Here is a 15,493-nt window from a genome sequence, read left to right as displayed (position 1 = left end):
AGCTGGCCAAAGTATTGGAGCCTCAGCTTCAGGATCTGTCCTTCCAGTGAGCTATCCCTTAGAACGCTCAAATAATATGAAGTTATTTTATTCCTTTCTCACCTTCCAGCCTCTCATGGAGCCTCAGGGTACTTTGTTTGCAGTCCTTTTCATGTTGTCCTCAGATCTGGCAGATTTGTGAATGGAGGTGGGCAGGGGGTGACCATGCTGAATGCAAGTCTCAATGGCCAAGCATTCAAACTCAGGTCTCCCTCATCCAGACACCCTCATGGGGCCATCAAACAGACTCTCCCTGACATTCCTCATTTGCTATATGATGTATGTGAGCAGAAGATAGGACCTGGAATCCTGGTAGCTGGATCTTGAACACAAGGTTACTGGCATATCTGAAGAAGTATGCATGAACACGAAAGCTTATACCCAGAACAAATGTAGTTGGGTCTCTAAGGTGCTACTGGACAATTTTTAATTTATTTATTTCGACAAGGTTACTGGATTGCAAACCACAAGTCTTTGTGTGTGTGTGTGTGTGTGTGTGTGTGTGTGTGCTCCAAACTGTTTTTGAAGCAATCCCATGGATTTCAGTGAATACACAGGGTGGAATGCAACTAACAAGTCCCATCAGTGGAAATCCATAGAAGAACTTCCATTTGCACAATGGAGCTTTCTGCCCTCTTCTCCCACAACACCCTGAAGTTGGCTCTGAGGGGTGTGGAGAAAACGATAGAACGATCCTGATAGAACGATCAACATAGCACAACGCTGAATTTCTCTCATGGTCCGTGGCTACTGCATCTCGCCACCATGCCCAGTCAGCGTTCTATTTCAGAAAGCACTGAATTTTCTGAATCTGCCTCAATCTGTCGTAAACTTCAGGCATACAGAGTAGGCATGCTAATGATGCAAATCATTGCCAAAGTACGGTAACAATGGCCATCAAGTTTGCACTGGCATTAAATAAACACCTCAGCTTCCAACTTCCAGTGCAGCTTATTTGGCTATGGACCATGCCAGGGGGAAAAAAAGTATCATTCTTACCTTAACATCCGATACCCATGCTTGGTGCCTAGGCTATATCAGATATCCTGCTCCTCTTATCTGCACAAAGGCTAGATTGCTATATTAGGATGATAAGTCTTATTAAAGAAAAATGCAGCCATTGTTATGCATACCAAGCCTGGAAAAACTCTTATTTAACATGTCAAGAGGTAGCAGTATTTATTTTATTTTTTATTTTTGCTACCTGTTTGACTTTAAAAATAGTCTCTCTATCCAGTGTTTAGGGCATTTAAAAACAACAGCTTGTTACTGGGGAGGAGACTCTAAAGACTCCAGCACACTTTTGGTGCCCAAGCAAATCAGCTGCAAATTAAGCCACATTCAAATGAGTGGGAATTAAGTTGGTTTCGGTGGGACTTACACTTAATTAACTTTCTCTGGATCATGACAGTTTATTGATCACATTCATACTCCACCCTTCTCCCTAAAGCAGAGGTTTTCAACCTTTTTTTAAATTTTTAAAATAAATTTTATTGAGATAATTCAACATTAATACATTTATACATACATATTACAGATATACAAACAAACATACAGTCATACAAGAGCCAGTGTGGTGCAGTGGTTAAGAGCAGTGGACTTGTAATCTGGGGAACCGGGTTCGCGTCTCTGCTCCTCCACATGCAGCTGCTGGGTGACCTTGGGCTAGTCACACTTCTCTGAAGTCTCTCAGCCCCACTCACCTCACAGAGTGTTTGTTGTGGGGGAGGAAGGGAAAGGAGAATGTTAGCCGCTTTGAGACTCCTTCGGGTAGTGATAAAGCGGGATATCAAATCCAAACTCCTCCTCCTCCTCTTCTTCTTCTTCTTCTTCTTCTTCTTCTTCTTCTTCTTCTTCTTCAATCCTTAAAAATCAATTTTTTTTTTTAGTTTTTTAAAGGTTTTCAACCTTTCTGACTCAACGGCACCCCTGTGGGGCTCAGGAGCAGTGGCATAGCGAGGGGGGGCGATGGGGGTGGGCCGCCCCGGCTACCGCCCTGGAGAGGGTGACACTCTGGGCGCCCTCCCCTGCGACCAGCGACTCCCAAGCCAATCCCAAAACCTCACTTGGCGTGCGGCAGGGGGTTGCTTGTGCTTGCTCACTTGTTCTCTCACTCTGCCGGCTTGCACTTTCCTTTATTTATTTATTGGGGGGGGGTTTCGGCGCTGGGGTGAGCCCTGGGTGGAGCAGGCGAGTGGCAGGCCAGCAAGGTGTCACGGTTGTGGCTGGCGTGATGCTCCCTCGCTGGCCCGTCCCTCACCTCTACTGCTCCGCCCAGGGCCCAGCAGCAGGAAGGGAGAGCACGCGCCAGCTTGCTCGAGCCCCGCCACCCGGGCGCATGCACGCTGCAGAGCAAAGTCCCGCCCCCAGGGGGGTGCCTCCATGTTGGCTGTCCCCTGAATCCAAGCGGCTTCCTACGCCCCTGCTCACGAGGCCAGTTGCTGACAGAGCTGGCAGCCTCTCACCCTTTTTCGATCGCCCTCCCTTGTGGGGTGTTCCCTCAGCCTCCTGTCCTCTCCCCTCTCCTTGAGATTCCTCTGGGCAGCCACTGCTGCTGCCCCTGATCTCTGAGCTTCCTCCTCCCCGCCCCAGAGAGAGGTGCCTCTTCACATTGCCCCATAGGGCACTGGGACTTGTCTGCCCATTCCCATCAGCAAGGACTGGTGGGCTGGGTGGTGGGGCTCCCTTGCCCACTTACTTGCTTGCTTACTCAGAGGCCGCCTCAGCTCGTGGCAACCAGCACCCCCTGGCCAGTCCTAGAGGCACTGTTCACCTGGGGAGCTTGTAGCCAGGGATGCTGCAACAAGCAGCTGTGCAAGTGTTTGGCAGAGATGTGAGATGGCAACAAAGGAGGGAGGGGAGGAAAGAGAGCCAGAGGCCAGTGTTGCCCGTGGCACCCCTGACCGTCATTCAAGGCACCCCAGGGTGCCACGACACACTGATTGAAAACCACTGCCCTAAGGAATTAGCGAGGTATAAGTGAAGTCACCCCACTGAGTGGCAGTAGACTGGTCCAAGGCTACCTGTCACATTTCAGAGCCGAGTGTAGCACCCAAGAGACTGGGCCTCAAAGAGGAGGTGTTTCTCCATTCACTCTTGGGTTGTTTGGACTGGTTAGGTGCCATCCCACTCTTTGACCAGGAGAGGGGAACCTGTGGCCCTCAAGACCTTGATGGGCTCCAATTCCTATCAGCCTTAACCACCATGGCCAATAGTCAACAGGTATCCCCAAACTTGGCCCTCCAGATGTTTTGGGACTACAACTCCCATCACCCCTAGCTAACAGGACCAGTGGTCAGGGATGATGGGAATTGTAGTCCCAAAACATCTGGAGTGCTGAGTTTGGGGGTGCCTGGTCAAGGATGATGGGGAGTTGGATTCCAACAACATCTGGAGGATCGCAGGTTCCCCACTCCTACCCTTGTTCAATCAACATATATGTAGCTGAGTTGCTTATTATCTGTCTGTACCTACCATTTTCTTTTCTCCTATAGAATCATAGCCCCCAAATGTAGTCCAACCCCTTTGCAATGCAAGAATCTCAACATGTGGTCCCCCGTTCCAAACTGAAACCATACCAGACCCTCTTTAGTTTTGCAAATGTGCTAGCAGTTTAATTGCTGCACCAATAGCATTGCTAGACCTCCAGGTCTGACTTGGAGTTTCCAGGTTTTCCTGGTCCCCTCCAGGTGGTGGGTTTGAATATTCAGGTGGGCCAGGGTGCTACTGCTACTACTACCACCACGCCTACATTGAGAAGACCACGTGCAACTTGCAAGCTTCATCCTGTCAGCTTTTATAATAATAATATTATTTTATAATAATAATAATAATTTATTATTTATACCCCGCCAATCTGGCCGGGTCTCCCCAGCCACTCTGGGCGGCCTCCAACAAATACCAAAATACAATACAAAGTCACAAATTAAAAACTTCCCTAAACAGGGCTGCCTTCAGGCATTTTCTGAATGTCAAGTAGTTGCTTATCTCTTTGACCTCTGATGGGAGGGCGTTCCACAGGGCGGGCACCACTACCGAGAAGGCCCTCTGTCTGGTTCCCTGTAGCTTTGCTTCTCGCGGTGAGGGAACCACCAGAAGGCCCTCGGTGCTGGGTCTCAGTGTCCGGGCTGAATGATGGGGGTGGAGATGCTCCTTCAGGTATACAGGACCGAGGCCGTTTAGGGCTTTAAAGGTCAACACCAACACTTTGAATTGTGCTCGGAAACGTACTGGGAGCCAATGCAGATCTCTCAGGACCGGTGTTATGTGGTCCCGGCGGCCACTCCCAGTCACCAGTCTAGCTGCCGCATTCTGGATTAATTGCAGCTTCCAGGTCACCTTCAAAGGTAGCCCCACATAGAGCGCATTGCAGTAGTCCAAGCAGGAGATAACCAGAGCATGCACCACTCTGGCAAGACAGTCTGCGGGCAGGTAGGGTCTCAGCCTGTGTACCAGATGGAGCTGGTAGACATAAACATCAGGGAAGGGGCACCTCCCCTCCTCTGTACCTCTCTCCCAATTAACTTCTATCTCCAAGGCCTGTCCCATGGCATCACCAGGGGACGCCCCTAGGTTTGAGGTTTGAAATATCAGGGTCTGGGATGCTCCTGACCTGGCAAACCTAAGTCCTATTGATGTTACCCAGTACAGAGATAGGGAACCTGTGGCCCTCCAAATGCTATTGGATTTCAACTCCCGTTAGTCCCAACCCACACAGCTAATGGTCATCCATTTTTAAAAATACAACAGCACTTTATGTACAAGTTGTTTTTGTGTGTGTGTGCTTCAGTCTTGCTGTGTGATCTTGGTCCTCCATCCCCAGGCTTTGTGTTCCTCCCTTGCTGTGACTACTGGATCTTCTAAACACAGTGGTAGACCTACCATGGTTATCTTCTTCAATGGGATTATTCCATGACAGATCACCACCATTTTTAAAAAAGAAATAACTACTACACCTTGGATTTTGATTAAAATTACTGTACTGGATTATCTCACATGACGAAGTCACTGGTGTGAATAAGAATTTCCTATGCCTTATAGTTTTTGAGTCATATGACTCAAATTGGGTCTGCTAGACCTAAAATTTTGAAGCAATGTTGACGAAAGTCACTTCTGGAGCCCCTCTGAGATTAAGGGCCCTGAAGCTTAAACTTTATTAGATTTATAGTAGACCCACCCCTGTCTAAGCAGTGAGTGCTGTTCTGGATATTCCTTGACCTTCAGGTACTGAGAGATGCTTAACAGTTGCCCTGTTCCTCCAAACAGTGTGCTTGACCCTTGAAGAAGTCAGTAAATGTTTGGAGTATGTAAGCAGTACACTGGATTTTTTTCTGGCAGGTTTTTGGCTGTATTGTAACCTAGCTAAATGGCATATGGGTGAGAAACAGCTGAAAAAAATTATACAGCTGAGAAGGTACAGGTGAGCTGAGTAAATTCAAGGCAGAGTGTATTACACCAGGAGACAGTACCAGAAGCGGTTTAGTTATGCTGGCCACACGACCCAGAAAGTTGTCTGTGGACAAACGCCGGCTTCCTCTGCCTGAAGCGAGATGAGCACCGCACCGCATAGTCACCTTTCACTGGACTTAACCATCCAGGGGTCATTTACCTTTTACCTTACATTTCAACAACTGGGAAGAGTGATGTGGCTTTAAGGAGGAGCTTAGCATCTGAAAAAGCACTGGGACTGCTGGTCTGGATTGGTGCTCCTCCTTGTGGATAGGAACTGCATGTTGGTAGATATGACCATTATGAGTTACTTTCTCTGGCCCTGTTCCTATAGCTTGTTGCTTTTGAGTACCGTACTGGTCTATTAACAGCTTTTCCTGGTTATCCTGAACTCTCACATAGTATCAAACACCCCCCCCTCTCTCACACACACACCAAATTTAAAACAGAGGTTAGGGCTCATTTACTTTTAACAGCCACACCTGGTGAAATTTCCTCCACTACAGCATTGTTATAGGTAAGAGGAGCCCTGCCTTCTTTTGCATTTCACTGCCCTACATGTAACCAGCATGTTTTACTCTTGAGGTAACAGCAAATAAAGAATGTAACAAGACCCCCGCTGAAGAGGCCAGTGATCCATTGAATAAGAATGTATATGGTGCAAATAACTAACACTTCATTGGAATGGTTGAGGAAACAATGTTGTTGATAGATAACCGAATTGGTAGAAGGAACCTCTTGGACCAATTAAAGGTTAGCTCAGTGAATGACTGATTGATTTAATTACTTATTGATTTAGTATAAATATATATGTGTGCATCTGTCTATATATGTGTGTACTTTATTGGATACATGACTATGTTTGTAAATGGATTCTATTATCTTTGATGTAGTGTTTCACGTGGGAAGTAGAGGAAAAACAACTTGGAAAGAGAGAGAGGATTTTCGGGAGCTGATGTCAAACATGGGAATTCCTCTCCTGCTAAGGTCAGTTTAAGTTTATACGACTCTTTTGGCACTGGCGGAAGAAGAGGGGGGTGGAGGGAGCGCATCGCCCCCGGCACCACGATCCCAGTGGGGTGCCATCGTGGCTGCACTCCCCCCCCCCCCGCGCTGGGTGCCACGCCCCTGCAGGCGGCATGTCATGCCCCCAGGACACTTGCCACACCCCCTGGACGCGCACCAGCCACGCCCCCTCCCGCTCTCCGCCACTGTCTTTTTGATATGGGTGTTCTTATGAGCTTGTAACTTTATAGTTGTATATTTTACGTGATCAGAATATTGTATGTAATCAGAATACCCCCAAATGTTTGTGGTGGTGAGATGTGCCTGGCATTCAGGATGGGAAGGTGCACTTTAACTTCCCGCTGTGTGTATGGGACTGATCTGGGGGACGGGTATTGCTTCCATCTTTAAAAATCTGTTTGCTTTTGGGAAGGGCTCGCAAGTAGAACACATGAAGGGCCATGAATCAGTTCCCAGCATCTCTAGGAAAGGGTCCAGTCTGAAACTCTAGTTAACCTGCTTCCTGTCTTTTTTATTTTTAAAAAATAATTATTATGGGGGGGGGGTTGTGTTACAAAGCAACCAGTTAAACAGGGAATGGGTACATCTATTGTCTCCATTTTCAATTCATAGTTTTTCACAACTTTTTCACAGCTTGTTTACGTTTGGCGAGAGACATTTTGCCATAGACATCTTGCAGTTGGGGGAAAGGAGAAGCGGGAGAGAGATTGGGATATTGTTCTTTTGTTCTGTTGCCTATTCTTAATGTATGGAGGGGTATTGTGTCAGCATCATATGGGTAGGTCCTTTGTTTGTTTGTGTATTTATTTATTTTTATTGGTATTGCGAGAGGTTAGGGGTTCCTAAGCTGGGTTGGTTGTGTTTAGTTGATTGCGGTGTGGCTTATTTGTGTGAGGGAGGGAGGCTAGGTTGTTGGGTCAGATTAGCCATATTGATTCGTATGTTGTTGGAGAGGATCGGTCATTGTCCTGTTGTTGTGTGTATGTAATAAAGGGGCACCATACTGGGGTGATGGCATCCTCTGTATCTTGTTCTTGTGCTAGTTGGGTTTGTTGGTTAACTTTCCTTGTAGGGCAGTTTATACCTGCTTCCTGTCACAAAAAACAAGAGCCTGCAGGATCAGGCCAGTGGCCTATCTAACCGAGCATCCTGTTCTCAGAATGGCCAACAGAGTGGCTAGCCAGATGCCCCTGCCCACTTTGGCCTTTGGCCTGCCCATCACTGGAGAGCCAGTGTGGTGTAGTGGTTAAGAGCGGTGGGCTCGTATTCTGGTGAACCGGGTTCGCGTCCCCGCTCCTCCACATGCAGCTGCTGGGTGACCTTGGGCTAGTCACACTTCTCTAAAGTCTCTCAGCCCCAGTCACCTCACAGAGTGTTTTTTTGTGGGGGAGGAAGGGAAAGGAGAATGTTAGCCGTTTTGAGACTCCTTCGGGTAGTGAAAAGCAGGATATCAAATCCAAACTCCTCTTCTTCATCACTAGCAAATGTCCTCTGGAAAGTTGCTCAGGATGAAATGATGCCCTCAGTCTGACCCCTGGTCTAGATGTCACAGGGCATGGAAATAAGCCTAGGCACCCACATGCCAGAGCTATAAAGGCAGGGCTCACCTACAACACCTCACTGCCTGAAACTGAGCAGCAAATGCCCGTCCCCCTCCCCAAGATCCAAGTCAAGGTTTCTAGTACCCAAAACTAGTCAGTTTAATTTGGCACCTGAGGCAGAAGAGCTCACAAGCATCTCCTTTCCACCTTCCTCCTCTGGCAGTAAAAATGGCGCCATCATAATTTCAAATAACGATCAGTTTGCTGTACTTTGATGATACTGTCGATTTGCCGCCTAAGGCACCTTCCTCATTTTGCCTCAGGTTAGGACCGGCCCTGTACGCAGGCACTTGTAGCAGATCTTATTCATAGCCTGCCTTGGTTATCACTTGCAGCAGCAGCAATAGGTGGGAAGAGGTACTGTAGTGTCACATTTTATCTGTTTTTCATGGAATATCATCTGAAATTTTCAGTAGCCAAAAAAATAAAAATTATAAATTGTTGAGATTTTTTTTTAAAAAAAAATAAAATAAAAACCAGTATATACACTGGAAAACGTTATCCATTGGTGTTTGCCTGATATCACTGATCCTTCAATTTTTGCCATTGTTGACATGTTGACGTAAAGCAAGAAGGAGGCTAATGAAGCTACTACGCACATTGTCTTAAGACCTGCATATTTCAGTAGGGAAACTGGATAGCTTTTTGCAATTAAAATAAAGGCAAGCATGACGTTCTACTTAAGCAGATTGTCTGTATGAAGGCTTTATTGTAGCTGCAGATTTAGAGCCCATGAAAAGGTTTTCTGTGCTCGCTGCAGGGATGAAGGACATTGCATCAGCAGGCATTCTTGTTCCTGAACACCTATTTGCCAACTTCCCTTTGTGATTGGGCACTTGCAAACTTAGAAGTCTGCGCTTGTGTTCGCACTCCTCATTCTTGTTTATACCTAGACCAGATTCTTGAGGGAGAAGAAGTAGATAGGGTTGCAGCAAACACCCCAGCAATGAGCCAACTATGCACAGGTTTTATTTCATATCGGAGCTGATCAAGTGTACATGTCGGTAATAGGGTCCTTTTTACACACTGATTTATGACCTTAGTTTCGCTGGCATCTAAATTTCTGAAAAGCTCTTCCTGGACCATCTTATTCACTTGCATTCCTTTATATAATCCGAGTTTTCTTCACTGCCCTTAAAGCACTTGCCAAGTTGTCTTCTATGCTACTAGCATGCAATAATGCTTTGGAGTTAAAATAAGGAATGTCTCTTGTTATGTTAAAGACACCTTTTTATGCTGCTTTATTTATGGAGACATAACTCCTTATTTGAGTTACTACTGAGGGATATCCCTCCATTCAACTGAATTATTCCCTTGCTTCTTTATCACTGTCTCTTAAGAGGTTCTCCACACTAGGAGTGGAAGAATCTCTCCATTTCACTTCTCTGCTTCTCGCGTTTCCAGACTTAAATTGAATATACCCGTGAATGCTTATCGATGTAGACTTTGCATGGACAAGTATGGCATTTGGAATGCATTTATACAAAATATAATAGGTTTAAAATTAACATATATGTACCTGGATAATAAAAACACATATACATTAGATAAATATATATGGATTGCAATTGTTAACTCTTGTAATGATATAGTGTACCCTTTTTACTTTTTACTTTATGTTGTTCAATTAAACTGTTATTAAAATAGTAATGTTTCCAACCTTAAATTTAGTTCTCCACATTTCTGCAGCAATTGGAGATTTTTTTAAAAACAACAACCAAAAGTATTTATCATTTTAGTGTGAATATCTCCTAATGAGCAAACCTTTGTGTGCAGTTCTGAATAATGTGTACCTTTCTGCAAGCGATTTCTCAGGTGTTTCTTGGATTACAAATGATGTTGTTTGCCATTAGCTGTGCTGCTGTCAAAGCTTTTTCTGATGTTATTTGGGTTGCTGTGTGGATTTTTATTGTACTGTATTTTTAACCTATGCTCTTAAAGATGTTGTAAGTCACAGGGAGACCTTTTCCTGTTCAACAAGCAGCTAAAAAGTTTTAATATTATTACTATTATTAAATGCTTTTGTATTGATTCAAGATAAATCTGAATTGGGGGGAATCTGCACAAGTAAGAAATAGATACTGCAGGGGTGGGGTTTTTTTTGGGGGGGGGGTGTCTCTGACCTCCTCACATCCTTTTTCGCAACCATCTCCTGCCTGTCCCTGACTTCCACAGGTCCGAGGAGATTTCCAGCAAACATGTGCATTTAAAGGATAATAGCTCCCAAATATTTTCCTTTGTGTCTCTTTCCCCCACCCGCTCAACAAAGACGTCAGGAGCCTGAATTGGGGTAAAACAGGGATTACTGGCTTGATGCCCAGGGTTTGCTAGATTCAGCCTTGCATGTGTTTTATGTAAGTGACCTCCAGCACCAATAAAAGGCCTTCTCTCTCTTTCTCTCTCTCCAAACTGTTTCATCATGCTTGATCTTGCTTATGTGAAATCACACTTAGACTTTGTTTTATTATTATTATTATTATTATTATTATTATTATTATTATTATTATTAGGTTTTATAAACAAGAATATTGTTATACAAATAAGTATACCAAGTTTTCTCATGTCATTTATATATCAGAAAAATGGCGTAATAAATGTGGAAAAATATGCACAACGTATGTTTCATTATTAGTGGTCAGTGTATAAGTTCTTGGTTCATAAATTGGTTTGAACAATTGGGAAGAAGAAGAAGAAGAAGAAGAAGAAGAAGAAGAAGAAGAAGAAGAAGAAGAAGAAGAAGAAGAAGAAGAAGAAGAAGAAAGGGAGGAGTGGGGAGGGGTCAGATGGTTATGCTTCTATTCTTCTACTTAGTGTATGTGTGGGGTTTGGTGTCTGCGTTACTTATATGGGTTCTCTTACTATTCGCCTGTTGTATTTCCTTGGTGGTGAGAGAGGTTGGGGGGTGGCTTAGGGTATGGTTGGTTGTCTTTGGTTGGCTGTAATGAGAATTGTTTTTGTGTGTGAGCAGGGTGTGGGTGTGTATTTTTGAATCAGGTTAGCCAGATTGATTCATATGCTGTTGGTAGATTCTTGTTGTTGTCATGTTGAGCTGTGTATGTGATAAAGGGGAACCAAACCGGGGTGAATGTGTCCTCCTTCTGTTTGTCCCCATGTCAGTTTCAGTTTATTGGTTAGTTTTTCTAATAAGGCTGTTTTCCATACTATTGATAAGTCACAATTAGACTTGAGTCAACTTTGAGCATCTGACTTGATGGGGTAGCCCAATTGTGTTTGGTCAACATGGTGTGTTGGAAGCTGCTATACCATCTGATGGTAGTCACCTGTTCCACTTAGTGAACATGGTTACAACTGAAGCTCAACTGAAGCTTAACTGTATGGATATTCCACACTTCCTCTAAGGACCTCAAGGCAGAATATGTCAATGGGGTGTTGAAAATATCTCCTGTATTTTAAAATTATTGTTTTTATTATAATTTATTATGGGGATGGGGAACTTGTGGCCCACCAGGTGATGTTGGACTCCAACCCCCTCACCATCTTTATTGGGGAGGGGGTTTACTACTTTAAAAATTATTTTATTTTGACAAAATAATAATCATACATAAATAAGAATAAAAATGTGCACCCCACCACCGAGACCATTCCATTTTAACTATCCAACCTCCCAGAATTTCAACACCTCTTGTGATGGTTTGACCCCTTTCCATTTTAACAGTACAAATTCTACAAACACCCTCCATATCTCCTCAAAATCATTTCTCCTGCATATTCCCCATCTTACCTTAATGGCACATGTTAATTTATCATTAATAGCTATTTCCCACACCTCTTTATACCATCCTTCCATATATTTTTTTTATTCTGCTTGCCCCTTCCACTTCTTAGCTATCATAATTCATGTAGCTGTCAATAAATTTGTGAGCAAGTCCTTCCTAGCCTGCGAACCTTCTACCCCATCGTAAATTGATAATAATGGACTTTTGGTCAGCTTTAACACAGTGATTTCCGTTATCTCCTTAACCACCCTAACCCTCACCATCTTTGACCATTGACCATACTGGCTAAAGTTGATGAGAGTTGCAGAGTTGGAGTCCAGAAACATCTGGAAAGCCATAAGTTCCTCCACCTCTTGATTTGTTCGATTTCTCTTACCTGCCCTTCACCATACTCCAACGATGAAAGAGAAAAGGAATTGCATTCAAAAATTACCAGAGGGGAGGATAAATTTCAGAAGAGTTCTCATGGGTGGGGAGCAGGTTTTCTGTACTTTCAGGTTGACCATGGGATGGTTGGAAGCGCTCTTCCTTTCAAGTTCCAAATCATCTCTATGGCGATCCCTCTGCAACCTTCCTGGGGGCTCACGTTTCTTGAAAACTTCATACCATCGTCAGCTGGTCTTTCCTGTAAGCGCAGGAAGGTGACGAGACTGTCTATTGCACACTTAACAGCTGTTTGTTGTTATTTCTGCAAGTGAGGTCTTTTTTTTAATTATTAAAGAAATCAGTGTGGAATTTATTTATTTTTAATTACCGATACAAAAGACCCCCACTTAAAAACATAGATCACACCCATCCCAGGCATTCAGTAGCTAGGCTCCCCCACTTTCTCATGCCTCTAATAAAGACCCAAGGAATATGTCATGGTGTAATTTGTGGGCCTTTTTCCTATTAGGGTGGCTTCAGAATGCTGGAGGAATGTTATCTGGCAAGAAAAGCACAGAGGCACCACCCGTTGCCACCTCCTAGTGCTTCAGTGAGCTCAGCACCCACACTCTAAAGTGCCACGAGGAGGGGGCTGAAAAATAGAAGCTGCTTTGCAGCAGAGGAGATCTTTCAAGGAACTGGATGACCAGCTTTGGCAAAGCAATAATCAACACAGTTCAGTGGTGCATGCATAGTGCGCAACATCACAAATGTCTCCTGGCACCATGCAAGCTAGTGCAGCCTTCTGCTAGGACAGGGGTGGCCAACTCCCAAGAGACTGCGATCTACTTACAGAGTTAAAAACTGGCAGTGATCTACCCACTTTTGGGGGGTTCAGGTCAAAGTTGTTGAGCTTTTTTGGGTAGGAGGAAGGCCCGTTTTTCTAGGCATTCAGATCAAAGTTGTTGTTGAGCTTCGTTTAGGGAGAAGGAAAGCCCCATTTTGGGGGGTGCAGGACAAAAAAAAATTGAGCTATTTTTAGGGGAGCCAAAGTTGTTGAGCTTCTTTGGGGGGAGCCAGTGATCTGCCAGTGATCTATCACAGCCATCCAGTGATCTACAGGTAGATCACAATCTACCTGTTGGACGTGCCTGTGCTAGGAGATGCTGTGAGGAACAAATGTGACTGGAAGAGCATCTTCCAGCAGAATTGAATCGAACCTTTGCATTTGACCTACCAGTCCGTTGCAGCTCCTCACTCACGGGAAACCCTCCAAGGTGTCCTATGATTTATCTAAATATCCATAGCCCTTTATTTGACCCAAGAGGTTACTGTAACCAATTTCTGATGAGTTTAGGTGTACAGTTTTAGGTTTCAACTGTATTATTATTATTATTATTATTATTATTATTATTATTATTATTATCATTATTATTATTATTTTGCCTTACTGAGTTGTATGCAACAGCATGGGAGCAACCAGAAAAACAGATGTAACAGCCGCACCTTTCTGAGTAACGTGTAATTGGGGCTGAGATAACCCCATTGGCCTTCAGCTCTTGGGTTTTTGCCCTTTCTACTTTTCCCAAGGGTTCTCAAATGGTGGCAATGGAAAAGCAGTTGCCGCTGGTCTAGTGTAAAGTTGCTTCAACATCCATGCAGGAATGTTAAAAGTTATGGGCGCATGTTTTTGGTGTCATTTAAATGGCTTGAAAGTGGTTGCTGGCTGTAACGCTGAAATGGTCCTCTCAATGGCAAGGCAATATAGGATATTTTGTTGGAGCACATACACTGGGTAATAGCAGGAAAGTGTAAATAGCATGCTCGGCAGATTTATGGATTACCCGGGGTTAGGGGGTCAGGCCATTTGCTGTCATTCGAGGCCGTTTGGCAAATACTGGCGTGTGCTAGATGTGTTTAATGAGTGCCTTCAAGCTGTGAAACTGCTGATTTATCCATATGAAACAGCTGGAAGTTGAGCAGATATAGGTATTTAGGCAGCACAGTACATAAGCCACTTAAGCTGTTGCATTTAGTGTTTAAACAAATGCACTTGCTTGCTCCTTGATTGCATTCTTGCGGGCTTGTCCACTAGAGTTGGACCAAACTCCCATTTATAATTCTTCTCTCTAGATTTTGAGTTTAGTATTCACTGGATATTTGCTGTGTATCAATATAATCTATTGATCTTTGACATTAAATGGCATTTCGTTTCATGCGACGGGGTGAGCTCCCGTTGCTCTGTCCCAGCTCCTGCCAACCTAGAAGTTCAAAAGCACAGCAGTGCAAGTAGATAAATAGGTACCGGGAAGGTAAATGGCGTTTCCGTGAGCTCTGGTTTCATCATGGTCCTCTGTGTGCCAGTAGCGGTTTAGTCCTGCTGGCCACATGACCCGGAAAGCTGTCTGCAGACAAACGCCGGCTCCCTTAGCCTGAAAGCGAGATGAGCGCCGTAACCCCATAGTCGCCTTTGACTGGACTTAACCATCCAGGGCTCCTTTACCTTTACCTTTTACCACCAATAAAACAACAAGGCACCGCCCGGTAAAAAAAGCCCCACTTGGCGCATGTGCAGCACCCCCGCCCCCGGGGGGTGACTCCTCGTTTGCCACACCGGGCAGCCAAGTGGCTCCATTCGCCACTGCCCCAGTGGGTGCCTCCCACCACTCTTCTGCATCCAGCCAGTCCATGACATCTGCTGTGGCTGAACGTATTATTTCCTAAAGGCTGGTGTTTTAGGCAGCCATTTTGAAACATTTGAACCTTCTTGCCAGTGCTTGGATGGAAGACTTCCTGAAATTCATGTGTATGCCACCTTGGTTTCCATTATGGAAGAAAGATGGGATACAGAGTACAAAATCAGTGAAAGTAGAAACAGTAGTATACAGTGGTACCTCGGGTTAAGTACTTAATTCGTTCCGGAAGTCCATTCTTAACCCGAAACTGTTCTTAACCTGAAGCACCACTTTAGCTAATGGGACCTCCTGCTGCCGCTGTGCCATCAGAGCACGATTTCTGTTCTTAAGCGGAGTTCTTAACCTGAAGCGTACTTAACCCGAGGTACCACTGTATTTTCATGTGTATATATATATATAGTCGGTTTCTTTTGATTTTGCTCTTTTTGCTTGTTGTGTTTGAAATCCAGATTTTGTTGGAAAACTGAAACTATCCTATGTTTTTTTCTCATTCGAACTCATTGATATGTTTGGCAACTTTATTAAAAAAGTTAAGTTAACGGATAATATCCACCTAACTCAAGTTCATTGATTTCAGTGG

This window comes from Lacerta agilis, chromosome 3 (genome assembly GCF_009819535.1).
Source record: "Lacerta agilis isolate rLacAgi1 chromosome 3, rLacAgi1.pri, whole genome shotgun sequence".
NCBI lineage: Eukaryota > Metazoa > Chordata > Lepidosauria > Squamata > Lacertidae > Lacerta > Lacerta agilis.
The sequence above is the reverse complement of the archived record's forward strand: the minus strand, read 5'-3'. Positions refer to the sequence as shown.